This window comes from Aulonocara stuartgranti, assembly GCF_965226115.1.
Source record: "Aulonocara stuartgranti genome assembly, chromosome: 5".
NCBI classification, from domain to species: Eukaryota; Metazoa; Chordata; class Actinopteri; order Cichliformes; family Cichlidae; genus Aulonocara; species Aulonocara stuartgranti.
Window position 1 is genome coordinate 9,544,351 of NC_138943.1, and position 18,854 is coordinate 9,563,204.

An 18,854-nucleotide genomic window follows, 5' to 3' on the forward strand; every position below is an offset into this window, starting at 1 on the left:
TTTATTTGTTTGTTTTTTTAGGCTGCCGGAAAACAATTACAAACATAAGCATTGAACATCCTGTTGTCAGACTCACAAAAGGGCTCTGCCTGGTCACTATGCAGTCATTTGTACGCAAAGCCTGGCTAAGCAGGAAAGGGTAAGAGTCATCGTGGCTCAGCGCATAATGAAACAGGTTGAATGGTGAAAATAATCCCCGTAATGTGTGTTTACTGTTGTATGTGAGTGATGCTCCAAAGTAAGGTTTCCCCACATATTATGCAGCATAATATACAAGTGCTGCAGGAGAGAAAGACTGTATTAATGTTAGATTCTTTAAACTTAAATAAAAATAAGCAGACCTAAACATCAGGAAACCATGTTTCCTTTTAATTTAAGAATTCCAGTCTTGATTTAAATTGTAATTTTCAGTTGTTTTTGATTTGATGGATTCAGGTTGCTTTGTGACAGGTTAGGAGACTCAGCACTGAAGAATGGAAAGCCCAGTTATTTATTCAGTCTATTTTGAGGATGCTCTCAGAGAACAAATGCATCTTCCTCCTCTGGTCAGTTTAACTAAACCTCATAATTACAGGTGGCGAAAAGAAACTATTTGGAAAGTCAGCTGAATGTTAGAGCAGGATGAAACAACAAGAAAAAGAAAAACATGGAAAAATATTCACATCACTTGTGCATATGTAACAGGATGCCAGATATGTGCAGAAAGTTTGGAGGACGTGCCAGGTTCACTGTAGGACTGGCACAGACTTTGACAGATGTCATGCGTATTTATGCAGACTACTACTGACTGTTCCAGTTTATGGTTTCAATGTAGTTAACATATCCAAGACCTAAAAAAGAGAGATCTCAACAGCTTACATTACATTTCCTATTGGCAGGTTGAACATTTGTTAGCTTTAATTTAATTTTTATTTGATTTTTTTTTTTTTTTTCAATTTAAGGTTTCATCAACCTTGTTACTTAGGTAAGTTAGAGATGCAGTGCACTCAGCATTACAAAAATACTGGAAATGATGTGCAACCCGTATTTCATACAATACATACATTGCATTTTTGTTTTTACTTATATATATTTTTTTCTCTTATGAACAATATAAAAACGCTTAGATATGTTCACATTAAAACTGTGCAGATTAAAACTTCATGTCCCAAATTCTTTTTTAATAATATATTTATAATATATGTGTATATATATATAAATTTACCAGATAGTTATTTTATGTAGACTATATTCAATAAAACAATTTACTGTAAAACTAAATACTGTATTTATGTACGTAATTTTAGGTTTGCTTTTGTTCAATGACTTATTATGAGTGCTTGATTGCTTTCATAATGCTTATTTATTGTTTGATTTTTATCTGCTCTATTCTGTCGATGAGTGAGGGGTAACACAGGATATGACAAATGCCAAAAATAACATCAAATTCACACTACAGAGTGTTCCACTTCCTCTTGTCTACTCATTTTCTCTAAAAAACAAACATGTCCATGGATACTGTTTCTCTACTTGTAAAATTTAATGTGAAAAATATGTGAAAGTAGACAGCGTGTATTGCCTCAAAAAGCAGTTTGCACGTCCTTCAAACAGCCATTGCTGTGCAATTATGCGATTTCCCCAAGAATGATGCTGTTAATATTTCTTGATAGTACTTACGGTAAATACAACATTCATGTTGCAAGTACCGTTTGGGACTGTGGTACTTCAGTTTTGATGTGGAAACCAGCTAGTCGCATCACAAGCCGAAGCAGCCCCCCCTTCACCGCCACCCTCCATTTTATCCCTTGAATCACCCTAGCTGACTGTCCAATGAAGTTGCAAGAATGGTTTACGTAGGTAAAATAAAGAGTTGAAAAAGAGGTCACTGCAGCTCTAATCCCAAAAAAAAAAAGAGCCCCATCCCAGCATGCAACAGAAGAAATCCCTCCAGTGGACCATTTTGACCGGGACACAATTTTTTTTTTTTTTTTTTTTTTCAGTAAACGGGGAAAAACATGTCAAATGCATTTATTTCTCAATAGTCCATGTTGTTTATTTATTGTCTGCTATGTTACACTGTCCCGTGTAATTTCAATATTTGTTGATCGCTAAATCACGTTGTTTTAGTTGGTTTTTTTGTTTTTTTAAAAAAGAAATATTTAAAATAAAAAGAAATATATAAAATGAATTGATGAATGAAATTATAGCGTCTTCTACAGCTTCTACAGCTGAATGCGTAAACATGAAAATACTATTTGTTGTACAGAGAATCAAAGAATCAGGCAAGGGTCACGTTGGCAAGGATTAAAACTGGGGCTGAACTCCAGGCAACCAAATGTGTACCAAGTGATTATTTTGCGAAAAGTATACTGCAAACGATGTTAAAGCTATCGTATCATCTTTTTTCCCCCTCAGCGTCTCATCTCTATTCGCTATGTACTCCCCCGGCTTCAGTTAGTATCACCATGTTAGACAACTACAAATGGCATTCATTCATCAGCTGCAATCAGCCAGTTTTCAAAGGCATTTAATTCACCGCGTGGAATGTGAAACAACTCTAAATTGTTTATTTGTGTTAATGTAAGCTGATGCCATGTCTTATTGGTTTAGTTAACAAGAACAGACGGGCTCTTTTCGGAAATTAATGGACATACTACTGCCTAGGAAATTAGCCTAGCTATGCCAAACATGTCTATGAAAACAGTGTGGATTTATCTCTTCATTAGTTTGGCCATTCATTGTCATCAGTGTTCAGTTGACAGCCACACTAACAACAATGGCGCTCATCTAATTCTGCTGAGTGGAAATTCTCATATTCATACTGAGCCATAAAATTCGAGTCGCCTGTTTTGTTTGTAGGAGATGAAATTTACAAGACAGATAATTTGGCTTTTCCGTTTGGCCCTTTCTGTTGTGGTATTACAGTTTGTGCAGTGCAGCTAGGAGGATTGGTGTTGCTGTGATGCAATAACAACCCCATCTAGACATGTATGCGTGGTGTTCGTGAAGTTAGTTGGAGAATAGATCACACTGATATAACTTTTTTCCTCCTGTTTTTTTCTTTGAAATATATAAAGGGACAGAAACCACAGTAGAGGATGCTGACGTGGGGCAGAATGACATCACAGCATGGAGTCTTCAAAGAATGTCTTACAGATTTGATTGCATTTCAATATGCACTGGATTCCTTCAGTGCTCTATTGAACACTGGAAGACTCAGTTGAATGTTGGCAAATAGTGGCAAAGTTGATGTTTGAAATGGTTTCCCTTTTTAAATAATTATGCAAGAATGTACTTTTCTGTGTATTACATTTGGATTTTCTATCAGTACCATTTTTCTTCCACAAAATAGGATGACCTGACTCTTCGGGACAGAGTATGACTCTTAATGTTTAGAAAATCCTGCCAAGTTTGCTTAAAAAATGCTTTCATATGTAAATTAAGTGGCTGTTTCTGACCGGAATTATTTTGTAAGGAATCGATGTGTGAGTGTAACATGGAAGCATTATGTCTTGTGGAAGAGTAACAAAAGACTGACGGAGGCGGGTTCTGAAATGGGATTAGATAAAGGTAAAATGAGCGACCGTATACAATCCAGTGTTTTCTCAGTCCACCCAGTGAGCAGATGCAGGGAGCTGGCCTGCACGCCAACCGGCACAGTAGGCTTTCACAAAGAATCTGTCTCTATTCAAGCCTTAATCCATGCTGCCGAGGGCCCAGGCATTGTCACTTTGCATGCAAAATTTCAATTAGTGCTGGTACCAGTTGTTTCACTTGAAGCAGGGTGTCACATTTCAGAGACATCTATGGCTACCTTTAGGGTGAGATTATGGAAGTATTATTACTGATTTGCTTGAGAAATTTTTGTAGTCCTTGCAAAAGGTTACAGTCACTGCAGTGAGCTGCTGTATGTATCAAACCTAGACTTTGGTCACATTTCTGCAAGAGTGAATATACGGAAATCAGTACAGAAACATCTAAAAGTTAAGCAGAAAACCTCCAAACAAGGTTTTTTTTGTTTTGTAAGCTTTTGTTCCAGTTGGCTTTGCAAGCAAAATAGTTGTATGTTGTTCCTGGCTTTAGCTTGTTTTAACTTCGAATTCAGTTCAGTGCATGATGGGCTGTTTGAAAGTGTTTCCATGCTTTTGGCTGTTCGGCTCTACTTCTGTGGTTCACTATCTGAAGCCAACTCTTCATTCCTTCTAGTCAATACACATTTTGTCCTCTAGAGGTGATGGTAAACTGACATTTTAGTATTTCATGTGTAAACTGACATGAATTAAAATTAATGGTGCATCCATGATACCACATGCGTGGACTTGGAAAGACTTTTCAAATCTGATCTGGGGTACTTTCAGTTCTTGACAACAATACACTTCACTGAAACAGGAAGGTGTAAAGAACGACATGTTTGCCAAACATCTTATTTGTTTACTTTATATGCTCAGAGTATTTTATATCTTATTCTCTATTGCAAAGCACTTTGTGAATTTTGTTCTTGAGAAGTGGTATACAAATAAACTGTACTTAATTTCTGACTTGCTTATACATGATGTATGTGAACAAAAATAATGCTAACTCCTCCTCAAAAAATGTATTTGACAAGCACTATACGTATATATATATATATATATATATATATATATATATATATATATATATATATATATATATATATATATATATATATATATATATAGAGAGAGATATATATATATATATATATATATATATATATATATATATATATATATAGAGAGAGATATATATATATATATATAGAGAGAGAGAGATATATATATATATATATATATATATATATATATATATATATATATATATATATAGAGAGAGAGAGATATATATATATATATATATATATATATATATATATATATATATATATATATATATATATATATATAGAGAGAGAGAGAGAGATATATATATATATATATATATATATATATATATATATATATATATATATATATATATATATATATATATATATATATATATATATCTCTCTCTCTCTCTATATATATATATATATATATATATATATATATATATATATATATATATATATATATATATATATATATATATATCTCTCTCTATATATATATATATATATATATATATATATATATATATATATATATATATATATATATATATATATGAGATATATCAGCTGCTTATACAATGAGTCTCTTATCCTGTGGACAAGGTCCAATTCTCCTGTTATGGACTGTAGCTAGCACTGGTAGCGTTTGTTCTGCTCTTCAGGCTCGGTGAACTCGGCAAAGCAGCACATAAAGCAGTTCTACACCATTGCCAACTGCAGTCCAAGATGGTGAAGTACCTCTGACTGCATGACAAGATCCTGTCTGGGGATACTGAGGACTGTGGGAAGGAGTGGATCTAGCTTTCAAAATAAAAAAAAAGGGTATTGTCGTTGTACTCTTTGACAGATTTAAAAAAAACAACAACAACAAAAAAAAAAACTAGGTAGCATCCCTGAAAAATCTATGTGTGGGGAAATGCACATGAAAGCACTGCAGAGTTAATAGTGGAAGTCTTCTTCCTTTAACATACTGGGTAGTACTACATTATACATTAAAAACACAATATGACCTACTTAAGAAAACCCTCACTAGCCGAGCACAAAAGTGTTCTGAGTCTCGCTGCACAAATTCCACATACTGCACCGAGTGACTTTACTTACCGCAGAGGTGTAAATGGTATGCTTGAGGTACTCCTTAGGTAAGTCAATAATTTTTATGAACCTGCTGTTTAACAGGCTCTGTATCCAAAACTATCAGGTCCGTTACACTTTTCATATATTTTGAAAAGGAACAGATATCACTTTGTTCTAAATCAGGTCAGACTAGTTTGAGAAGAACAGATATTACTGCTTTTCGATGGTATCTGATAATGGAAATATTTTCAGAGTCAACAGGTGTTTCTAGTTTTTCAGTGTGCTACCCAGCGCGGCCAGTGCTCAACAACTGGAGGGAATTCATTTAAAACTGAATATTTTGCACGCATTTCTCTTTAGCCGTTAGACAATCACAGGAAAAATGAAAAGGTACCAACAAATTCCACATCAGTGAGTTCATATTTACAGACACTTTTATGATTTAAAATGCCCATAACTCTTAGATTAACAATTATTTATTTGCTGTGAGGAAGTTCATCTGTTTGTGCATACATTGTGGTGTTATACATTTATTATTAGATAGAATTTTTATTGCGAACATGCAAATATAACTGAAATAACAAGAGAAAAAACAAAACTTAAAAATCATCAAGTTTTCATGTATATGTCTATGTCTACAGAATATGTGTGTGCTTGAAAATATATTATAAATAGATGCTGGACCTTGAACTAGAAATTTGGATTGATCTGGTTTAATATCTTGCTGTAATCAGTAGAAGAACATTTGAGTACTTGACGCATTTAGGTTGCAGTAAGCATTATCAAATGATCCTTAACATTAATAGAACATAAATGCATGAAATACGGACAGCTGTTTGTTAACAGCAAGTGTCTGTGTGTGTGCATATCGTACATCTGTCATGTATATTCCCTAATCAAGTTTGCAGACACATGCCATAAATTAATTTAGCAACTCTAACTCTTTATTAAATGAGTCATTTGTGGGCATGCTTCAGACCGTGCGACAAAGACTCCATATAGTATTTTATTGCTTAACTGGAAGAGACTTTTTTTGGATAGTTGTGGAAGAAACTTGCTTTACCTCTCTGTAACCTTTCTGATATTTCACACAGGAATCTAGATCAAGGATGTTCTTATAGGCTGCTATCTTAATTAGCACATGTTAATTGGCAATGCGCAGTCTCTTGGTAAGTCATATTTATTAGGGAGCGCCTGATTCATCCCAACCCTTTGGGAATGGAAATCATTAGGGGACAGTGAAATGTGTTTCCAGACATTATTCATAATATGAACCGTGTAAGCACTCACAATCAAAATGGCTCTGCAACATGTAGACCTAATTTTCATTTTTTACACAAGTCTCAGCTATTATGTGGAATCAGTGAATTTTGTGTCTTTGTCACTCTATAATTCCTCATTTTATCCAAGCAGTGAAATCGCCGTTTATAACAGAATTTTCTTCAAAGCAAGAATAGAATTAATCAATGCAACCTCTGTTTATGTCACATCCCTAACGCGAACATGGAGTCATGCACGTTAACAATTCGGCACTTAAATTTTTTTTCACCCCAGCAAAGCCAACTACTGAGCTAGGATGAGAGTAGAAAGACAGAAGAAAGCAAAGGCGGAGGGAGAGTACCCTGAGAGAGGTCAGACCTCGTTTCAGAGACCCCCATCCACACACACCCCAGGTACTGTGACACTGCTTTTATGAGTGTGGCTGGAGAACACAAACCCACCGGATTAGTGTCTGTCTCTCAATGTCCCTGGGAGCAGAGCCCATTGGCCGAGACAAAGCGGGGCTGATTGCGTTGTCATCTGCATCACAAAGGGAAGCCTTTTTCACCTGAACCACTGCCTGTGTGCCATGCTATGCATCACTTCTATCGCGAATCTGGGCCCACGTGACATCTGCCTTTTTTTTTTCTATCTCTGCCTCCCCCTCCATTCTATCCTTTCTCTCTGCCCCACACCGTCTGTCCACCACAGTCCATATCAACAACAAGACCCCCTCCCCCATCTCTTCCCAGTAGAAGCCAGCGTTTTAGTCTGTACCAACCCTGCCGTTTTCTGGTTTTGCCGGTAGTTATGTGCTTAATGCAGTATGCAACAGCTCCTCTCGCTACAAAGACCCACTAACACATTTGTCGTCTATCTCCCACTGGGTCTGGCTGGCTAGCTGGATCTTAGATTGGTCAGCATGCATATATATGAAACCAAATCCCAGCTTCATAATATCAGACCTTAATGGGTCTAGCAGTCTCATTCAGACAGACACCCCAGCTGAGGTGCAGATGTGTTTTATCTGATTAGTGTGCTGGGAAAACAGGCTCTGTTCTTCTGTAACTGATGATCTGCCTTGCGTCGCTGACCTAACCGGCTCCAACAGCCACAACAGAAACAGATCAAGCTTCTGTTTTCAGTTCAACTTCTTAAGCCTGTGTACATAATAAGTACATGCCTAAGCCTTATTTTGACTTTTTTCAAAACAAGTATTTACATGTTTCATCACTATCAAATTACTTTTCAAAGTTACCATCTTCCTTTCATATTTTATGACCTGAATTGGCACTTTTTCTCCTGCAATAAACATATTTGGAAGTGATATAAATAGAACAGAAATATTCCGAGCACAGGATTATGAGATAAATGCTTTTTAAAAACAAAAAAAACAAAAAACCTTTCTATTTAAGATGCTTTATGAATAAATTCAATAGTTTAAACTGGGTGTAACATCTGAAAAACAGATGGAGGGAAGGGAACCAAAATGGCTTTTTGTGTCCTCAAGTGTGATAGTTGGTTTTCTTTTCACAAGTAATTGCATTAGCTCAGAGAATAGGGAATTAACACAAGGCAATTAACTGATTTGGCCTTTGGCTGTGACTTGTCTGGTTTTAGAGAGCTGGAGTATTTTCATAGATTAATTTGGAAATTGCATTCAGTCAATTGCAGAAACCCTGGAACTGGATATAATCAATCAAAATAAATACATTTAACACTGACGAGTGGAGACAGACAGTATCCATTCTGGTAACATTTGGTTACCTTTGATAAAACTGAAGAAAATGAGCTTTCTGGGGGGGTGAGGGCTGTCAAAGGCACACATTATGACGACGGCACGGTAAATGCACTTCTTCGTGCTTAACTGCCTGTAGTCTAATTACAGAACTATGGTATGCCTGAATGGCTGTTTGTTAACAGTAAATTTATAATTATGATTTTAACTTTTAGCTGGAGACTATGATTATTTTGCAGTGGTACTATTGATGTCCACATACACCATATTTAATACAGTTAACCCTGTGACACTTAACATTACATGCTTATCTGAATGGTGGGTAGTAAAAGAGGTCTGTTCACTTATCTGTGCAATTAAATCTTTCAACTCTCATAAGCACTAAATTCTGCAATTTTTGACTTAATGAAAATTGAATACTTTGAGAGCTGATATGGGCAGTTTTCATTTTATCAGGGTACACCTGCCTAGCAACAACTGTGTTTTGACAGATCCTACCAATCATTTAGTTTATACTGTTTGGGCTCTTTGTAAAATTCAACAAATTTTTGTCTTTTTCAAAACTGTAATTTAGCTTCATTTTTATTAATGAGATTTATGTTTCTAGCCCATTCTCAGCGGATCAAGAGGTCAAGATAATAAAAACACGAATTAATTTGCAGCAGATATCTAGCAACTGATTGGCAGAATATGTTTCTTTAAAAAAAAATGTATTTCTATTATTCATTCTTTGAGCATCAGTGGTGAGTTTGTTGTCTGGAGTTAGCTGAAGGGCACAAATGATTTATGTGATATTATTGATGGTGATGTGTGTCTCCCTAGTGAAACAGAGCTCAACCCAGTTACAGCCATACAATAGATTTCAGGTTACTGTGGAGTGACACGTGGCCCACACAGTGAACATGGTTTTGCTGTTAGGCCTTTTCTTCAAACAATAGTGTAATTGGGACAGACGAAAGCTAGACTTTTTCCACTTGCTGGGGTTTTTTTTGTGTTTGTTTTGTTTTTGTTTTTTTTGTTGTTGTTTTTTGTTTTGCCTTGACCTCATGCCATCAGTCCAAAACCAACTACTTCTCCAAAATCAATAACCCAGACTCAGCAAAGATTAAACTCCTATGATTTTGTTTATGGAGTCTTATCAATTGACACTTCATTATAGTCAATTCATATTCAGCAAAGCCCATGATAAACGTTCCATTCGAGCAGAGAAGGCTTACCTGAATTTACATAATCACTTGTCTGAAATGGATCTAGTGGAGGGGAGCAATCAGCAGCATCTGCCTCACTCACACTTGTAAGAGCTCCTGTTATTGCAATACCATCTTCCCCCCTCTTCTTCCAGCTAACAATTCATTCTTATTATATGCTAATTTCAAACCTGTTAAAGATTTCCAGCAGGAAATACTATCTGCAAACCATATGGCCACAGTTCTGAAGAGCTGCCAAAGAAAGACCGATACATGTCTTTTGGGGTCAATAAAACCATGTCTGGATTCTCAATACAGCCATGAGGTAACGTGGCCTACCAAACGGGAGCCAGGTATACAAGGAGATGGTGAAATGATGACTGTTTTCCATGCCTTTCAGTGGCAGGAGCCCTTTGGGTACAAATCACAATGGATCATTTGGGAGGGCAGCTGGAATATCCATAGAGGATCTCAGGAGACCTACTGTGCCTGTGAAATCAATACAGAGGTCCAGCTGAGACCATTAAATGAAATGAATGTCACACGATAGGGTTAAATACATAGAATATTATTATTCATAGAGTCCAAATAGGTTTTTCATCTGCAAATAGTACAAGAAGGCACAGGCATCAATAAGGACACCTCATATATGCATTGCACAGTCCACCTTTTTCCACCTGTTTTCTAAGATACATAGAGATGCAGTGTGGTCACGTTACATAAATGTAGTATTTATTTTATGTAAAGTTGACTTTTATGTAGTTTCTCTAAAGATGAAATATAGCAGCAGATAACAGTTGTCAGCACTCAGGTAGCACTAGGGCTGCTCAATTAATCGAATTTTAATCACGATTCCGATTCTGGGCTTTCAACGATCATTAAAAATGACTGAGCCGATTATTAGCCCCTCCATCGTGCTTTACTATCGCGCTGCTCCATGTGGCAAATCGAGCCCACCTCTTTGCATTTCGAACACACATCACAACAATTAAGAGGACCCGAGGGAAGCTCGGAAAGCTAAGCAGAAGTTATTTAGAGAGGAGAGTGACTGCCGTTGGTTGAAAAGAGGTAAAAAAAAACTTCAATGGTGTGTAAACATTATGGGTTCGCGGAGTCAGACGTGGATCAAGTAGACCTAGTGTATAAACTTTGCTACAGTGTCATAGCTGCACCACAGAGCAACACTGCAAAGTTCACTAAACATAGATGTTTACATTTTTCATTTATTTTTTATATTGCAAACATTTGCACTGTTATCAGTATTTGCACACTATTTTATATTATTTTTTAAAGTCATTATCCAATACATTGTTATTGTTAACCCTTTACATCCCTGTAGAACCGGAACTGCGTAAGCTAGCGCAATAATTTGTTTTGCATATGAAACCGGAGGACTTGTCTTATGCCATCAGCTTGTCCTCGGTCACGGTTTCCTTCCACATAAAGCTTTGCAAAAACGGCATAGAAAGCGCTTGCAGGAACAAAAACATAATATTCCAGAAACGCGCTTTGCCGATCCGATCAGCTGTTCGTAACACTTCCCACATTGAAACAGACGTCAACTCGAACTATCACATGTCCGCCATTTCCTGTCCGAAACCGGAAGTGATGTCATTTTCGTGGAAAATGTAGTTTTTTACTTGTAGGCCTTAAAAGCCTATACTGGTGTTTTTATAAGTCATGTTTGACTCTATACTTTTCTGAATAGTTTCTGGGATGCTTAGAACTCGAATTGCACTGCTGGAAATATTTTATTTTGATGCACCTGCTGTTTTCTTTGCAAATTTGCATCATAGGATTGTTTTTTGTTTTTCCTGCAGTATATAAAAATTGCTGTATCTCCAAATTAAAACTATGAAGACACTCAAAATAAATTTCCTGTGGTGGGAAACTATTTTTTGCAACTTTTTTGTATTTAAAGTTTTGAGGGATAAGCCTCTTAAATTTCCCCAAGTAGAAATATATGTAAAAACAAAAACGATTTTCAATTTTTTTGTAGTTTATTGCACTTTTTTGCAATTAATGTAATTACTATGGACTTAATGCAGACATATTATTAAAACATGGGCTATAACAGTTGTATTGATGTATATCAACTTGAAATGCTCCCAGAAATGGCACTACAGCATGTAAAAAAAATATATATATATAAGCTCTGGCGGACTTAGTTCTATGGTAGGTCTTAAAGGGTTAAATAAATATCGTCAAATAATCGAGATCTCAATTTCAGTGAAAATAATCGTGATTATCATTTTTGCCATAATCGAGCAGCCCTAGGTAGCACTGTCGTATAAACTCAAACCACCATCAGCTATGGGTTTGTCATTTTCTGTCTCTCCTTTAGCACACATCTCCTAATCTGGAATAAAACAGTTTCAAATATATGATGTAATTTCCCTGATTAAAATACTCTTGAAATATAAAACTGACCTTATTAATGTTTGTGATTAATCCATCAATTGCTGTTTAATAACACATACAGATGTAAATAAATATGGGTATTAAATACTTGTACTGAGAGGTTCTAATGTAGAGTGAATAGTTAGCAGTAAAGCTCCTAGCATGGTCTAAGTGTTTTTCCACTGCACTGCACAATAATGTATGTTGTTTACCTGGACCCCTGATGAAGCTGTATTGGTATGCACAGTGCATTTCTAATAACTAAACAACAGGAGCAACTCTGGCTCAGCAATGGAAGATATGTAATAGGAGGCAAAAGGAACTGTTTAGTTTGCATCACAACAGAGGCTGATTTCAGAAAGTAAAAATATGTGGGAGTTAAGATTCAGGTAGATGCTCCAGCAGAACACAAAGAGACTTATACTAACAGTCTCTCTGTCTCTAGCACACTTGAGTTGAGATGCCGGTGTCAGGCTTAAGAGGAGACCATTACAGTTGGTTGTGGTCAGACGTGATACTAAGCAGGACTCTGCAGTGTGGTTCAGCATGGGTAACACCGGCTGTGCGCCTGTACTAGAAATGTATGTTATCATGGATTGAGTTGGCAGGGAATGCTGAGAAAGCAACTTAGACTAATAGGAAACCCTCTTAAGTATTTATTCTTTCTTTTGCTATTGTTTGCCTAAGCCATTACCTTACTAATAATTTGTGTTGGAACTAATTCTGTTTTTCAGTTCATCTGTATGATGAGCAGTACCATCTGTGTTTAACCCATGTCTGCTTTTTGAAGCAGTCATTTCGTAGAATAAAACGGGCATTTAAAAGAACAAAGTATTTAAAATTTCTTTATATCTTTAGATATACTAAACATGTGAATCATTTCCTGCATGGTTTCATTATCAGTTGATTTAGTCATCAATCTGGGTGAAACCATGCAATAAATGATTCCTAAAGGACATAAAGTAACAGTTACATTTGTGGCATGGGTGGCTCAGCAGGGAAGGAACCCCCGAATTGGCTACAGTTACTCCCATGCTGTGCGTATGGTAACACCTCAGACTGATTACACCTCTTCTGAGCACTTTCCAAGCTGCTCTCCTTTACAAATGGTTTGACACTTTGTAGTGGTCAGGCAGGCACCATGTATGCATGTAGTGTCTGTGTAAGTTGACTGAGCTGCTGTAAGGAACCCTGCCTGTTTGAGGTACTGAAAAGGCATGTTTGGGATTAGTGGTCTGTCCTCATCTGTGTGACACTTGAGGGGTGTGAGTCTGGGGGTTGCACTGCTCGCTGAGAATGCCTCGGTGTTGAGTGACTGACTAAATTGAGTTGGACCTCACTACTTTCATTCTACAGAGAGGTAGCCTCTTACAGTCGCATATTCACAATCTCATAAACACATTTACGCACATTGCCAGCAAGCACAAACACATAAATTTTATTCCAAATTGGTGACAGGAGCCATTTTTGCTGCCAATTAAGAGCAATACAAGAAAAACAATCATTTAAATCCTTGCTTCAGATTTCCCGTGGGCAGGTTAAATTCAACAGTTTTTAACATGAAGAGAACAGTGGTTGTTGTTTTGAGTTTGCCTCATTTTTTGCCTCATTTAGCAAAATGTAAAGGCTTTAGGTCGTTTTACTGTGTGATTTAACTTTTTTGTGCCTGCCATAAGAACCTGTAAAACAGCATATTATGCAAAAACAGGTTTTCCTTTGATCTCGGTGCCTACAGTAATATGTCCCATTTTTGAGAAACAGAAATTGAGACCCGTAATAGTGTTTAGTGGTTTTCTTCTGCACAGACAGATTTTTGGCTTGAGCAGTACTAATCTCTATTTCACAGATACTAGCATGCTCATTTTCTCTCTCTCTCTCCTTTCTCTTTCTTGCTTTCTCTCTTACACACACACATACACACACACACACACACACACGCGTGCGCGCACACAAACAAACAAACAAATGTATGAACATTTTTTTCTCTGAATTATTTCAAACTCAACACCTGCAGGGTTGGCCTGTGAGGCTTTTTTTTTTTTTCTTTGACATTAACATGAATATCAGAGGCCTGAAGCTGGATTACTCAGGAGGAGGTGTGAACACAAGGTTTTGGGGTAAATATACTAGCCCTTCAGCTAGTGTTTTGTCATGTCCTTTTACTCTTGCATGTCCTATCACAGTGTAGCATATGCTGTCTCTGGAAGAAAAAGTAATCACCTTTTGCTGTTTACATTTGCTGTTGATTCCAGCTCATGTTAAAGCCTGAAGGATGTGTCTTGAAGAACCTTAAGTTTCCTTGTGCTTAGTGCAGACTGCAAGTGGCAGCTTCTTGATGATCTTGTTTTAACTCAAGGTTAAAATTTCTGTTAATAACATAAGTCCTGTGCTGAAAATGGCACTCGAGCTAAGCTGGGAGTTTTGCAATATCCATGATATTAAATCGCAGCACAGATGACAAAGCATCTAGCAACAAAATCATAAAGTTGGAAATGTCACCGTGGGACCTAGCAACCAAAACTCAAAGAATAGGAGTTATTATTAGATTATATTTCTTTTGTCATCATGAGAAATGCAACATGACAAACCCAATCCATTTTTTTAAAAGGAGTATTAAGAGGATCACAAACTTCAATAAACTTTGCTGTTTTGAAAAGGCAGTGTCCCTGAACTTCATCCACCATTCAAATGTGTAGCATCAAGTAAGCTTAATGAAACATGGATTTAAAGTTACATGATACTAAGTGCTGAGAAAAATCTATTGCCTTAGGAGATTAAATGTTTTCACCACTGAGTATCTGCAAACACTACAGCACATATGACTTATTGTTGTAGATGCAAACTCATTAATCGTGCACTTTTTGTCTTTCATTCATTCTCTAACAAAAAGTAACCTTTGTATGTTTAAGTCAAGCCATACATTTAAAAAATTGGTCACTTTTCAAAGGAAAGCGGTCATTGTGAAGGTTTTAAGCTTTTCATTGTGGGAAGGCTATGGGACAAAGAAAACAGAGCACATAATCCTCCAGCTGACACAAGTGTGCTGAACTCCTTACACTTCTTATACACTCAGGTAGGTGGAGGGCACTTAATGGCTTGCGCTCACAGCTTTTATTTCAGAAAACATTTGCTGCCATCTTCATTTCCTTTGTCCTGCGCCCAGCCTGTTCCGTTAAAAAAAACCAAAAACCAAAAAACGGCTTGTCTTGCTATTCTTTTTGTGACCAGCTTCCACCTGTCACCCCAATGCTAATGTGAAACATTAATAGCCTGGGAGCCCAAACAGAAACGCACCACTTCGTAGAAATACATTACCTGTCATCCTGTCTCTGGATTAGGACCTCACCAGTGTCAAGTGATTTAAGGGCCTTTTTTAAGGTTGTCAGGAGGGACATAATTGTGCCTGCAGCTATAAAGAAACATATGTGCCTCCTTTTTTTTTCTTCTTTTTTTTTAAAGGCGTCAGACAAGCGGCACCAGATGTGTGTGTTGAATAGTGTTGTTTTCTTTTTTTTCTCACTTGAGCGTGTGTCTGTCTGCTGTGTACAGCTGTGATGCGGAAGAGCTAAGTCAGTTTCACAGGGAGTGAGGAGGAGGTGAGAACCAGCAGGTCTAATTGAAGCAGTTAATGGGCTGTCTGAAACCATCATTCTACCTGACACTGCACGTGGAGAAGCTCTTCATCACTGAATTGAATCTGATGAAAAAGCTCTTATACGAAAATAAGCTATTGGGGCGGACAGGGGATTTTTAACGATGTAATGATATTTGCTTTATGGATATTGTCAAACTTGAGTCTTTTGCAGCAGATGTGCAATATTTAGAGATTTGTTCTTTCTTCACCCTTTGAAACATCCACTGCTGAAAACTTTTTCTTTTTATCTCCATTCACACAACTTTCCATCGAAACAAAATGTCTACTTTAATTACCTGTTTTATCTTTAAAATTAAGTGTTCTTCTAAACAAAATCTGCTTGGACATGATTTAATTAGCCTTGTTTCTGTTATCTAGTGGTATATTCCTGGCAAACAAAAACTGGCTGCTTTTTTTTTTTTTCGCATTGGATTTTTTTTTTTTTCAAAAGAAATAGACTAGCTTTGGACACCAGATGAAAGATGTAAATTTTCCTGTCACACTGGAACACACGTTTATGCGTTTTCACTGAAAACTGCTAAATATGGGGATAACTAACTTATATTTTTGCTGTTTTCCCATCCTTAGTTGGTCCCAGACGTTTTCTAACCACATCCCGCCAAAGCCCCATTCCTCTCTGGCTGCATGGCTTTAGTCCCAGGACAGTCCTTCTTCCCAGCTCTATCGCTGTTCCTCCCACTGTAGCCACAGCCCAGATCCCTGCTAAATTCTAAATTCCCCCCAAAAAACAAAAACAAAAAACATACTTGATGGGAAGAAGACTTTATACACTGTGCACACACTGAAACATTGCAGGACAAGATATTTCAGTAGAAAACTGTGGTGATGGTGTTGAGCAACTCCTACACGAGTGCAGGGGGTGCTATGACTTTCTAAGGGCCATCCCAGTTGAAATGTGATAGAAAGCACTCTTTGTTCATTTAACCCAAATGGTTTGTCTAGCCATGTTGTTGCCACTGACTTTTTTCTATGTGTAGGAGTGCAAGTGTAGGAGTGGATGGGGAGCCTTGAACAGGTGGGTTTGTAGGTTGGTTATATTTAACATCCCTGACAAAGTGAATTGCTCCTTTGGGATGTACGCTGGAGGAGGTGCAAGGTTGTGTCAGAGGCAAAGTGTGGTTGGGTTTAGTGAACAGACATCCATTATATCAAGGCTCTGCAGCTGCATCACATAAGTTCTCAAAAACCATGGCTGGCGCTGTCTTGGAGGTCCACAGGGAAATTGGCTGTGTGCAAATCATGCCTAAATATATAACAAATGGACTTGAGATGAGATGCACATGACATATGAAATATATTGCTATGGGATGGATAGCAAAGGTAAAAAAAAAAAAAAAGTTTAGAACATAGTTTAGAACAACAATATCAAAAGTATGTAAAGAATTAACATCTATTACATTTTAGGAAGCTCCAATCCAATTTTATTTATAAAGCACTTACCCAGCACAGGACCAAGGTGCTGTACAGAAAATAAGTTAAAAACAATAGAATAATAGAAAACAGCAAAAATAAATAAATAAAACACATAATACATAAAAAAATAAAACAGCCCTATAATAAAAAAAAAAAAAAAGATAAAACTGCATAGAATCAACTAAAAACGACTAAAATAAAACTAAAACTAAAAACCAACACCTCACATGGTGTCAGGAGTGATTTAAAAACAGGTCGGGAAGAAGCCTGTCTAATCTCTAAAGGGAGATTGTTCATATAATATGACGTGTTTCAGAGGTGTGTAATGGAGTTGGCTTACCTTTGCTTGAAACCACAATCTAGCATCCAGTCTGGCTTCAGTAACACGAGAGCAAGATGAAGTCAAAACGTCCAGAGATTGTATCGTTCGTTTATATAGTCTAGGATTTATTATCTGTTATACGGAGGGAGAGGCCATCAATGAACTACACAGTAAATACAGCAGTAACTGAAGCTCTTGGAAAGCGGCCTTTTGAAGAGCAGCATTGACAGAGGAGCTAGCCAGCTACAGTTTGTTTTAGTCTTTTACCTTTTTGTTACCTTTTGATCTTGCTTTAATTATAATAGTTCGGTTCATATGTATATGGACAACAATGACACAATTAGTGTAATTTCTGCTTCATTCACTGCCTCTGTTGATTTGCGGCATCAGCTCAAAGGGTTTAACAAATGTATTACATTCACTTTTTAAGAATTAAAGCCATTTCTATACACAACCTCTCCATTTTCAGAGCTCAATTGTTTTTAGGCAAACTAATATTTATTTTAGTGGACTGGAGGCTTGGCCTCTGCTGTAAGATCGATTGATTAATTAAAGCCAATTAGGCTGAGAAACAAAAGTAGCACCGCTTAGGATCCAAAGTGCTTGCTGTGTAATATAGTCTTTTTTTAATTTAATTTAATTTGTATGTAGTGCACCCTTAATGTAAAGTAATAACTTAAGATAAAGTCATGTACCTTTTTTGCAGCATGTTGATCTATTTTTGGAGAAAATAATATGGACAATAGGGAACAGAATGATACACTCTTAAAACGCATTACTGAAATTTTGTTTTTCTTCACAAAAAGTCAGATGGATAGGAAGAGCAAATGATGATTAAATAATCTTAATAATAATAGTAATCTTTATACTGAGCCCAAGGCTTTGTTTTAACCTCTACATTCAGGTTTGAGATGATACAGCAGAAGATCTGAGCTCTTGTTTTGTGGAGTGCTCTTAAAGCTAACAGGCTTTTTTTTTTCTGTATTGTTTTTTTATTTGGCAGACTTGTGGCAGCGTTTTGATTCAGCCAAAAAGCCTCTTACAAAGTGCATGAATGAATTGTCAGTGTGTTAATTCATATAATCTCAACAGCAAGTGCTACATTAAAGGAGACGATCTCATTTTAAATGATCTGCTTTTATTTTTGTACTTGTATCTATATCTATCATAAAACAATTGACATTGTGCTTGCC

The 18,854-nt window shown here is 36.7% G+C and overlaps 1 protein-coding gene across 7 annotated transcripts in view; it reads left to right on the plus strand.

Annotated features, from left to right (window-relative positions):
* Positions 1-18,854, plus strand: part of ephb2b (eph receptor B2b) — a gene marked incomplete at its 5' end in the record, with an annotated part of 170,500 nt that overhangs the window by 45,646 nt on the left and 106,000 nt on the right. The window contains one exon of one of the 7 annotated variants that reach the window (XM_082532138.1): positions 7,287-7,317. The exons of the other annotated variants lie outside the window; for them this stretch is intronic. Of the gene's footprint in view, positions 1-7,286; positions 7,318-18,854 lie in introns of those variants that run through there. 7 annotated transcript variants of the gene reach the window in all.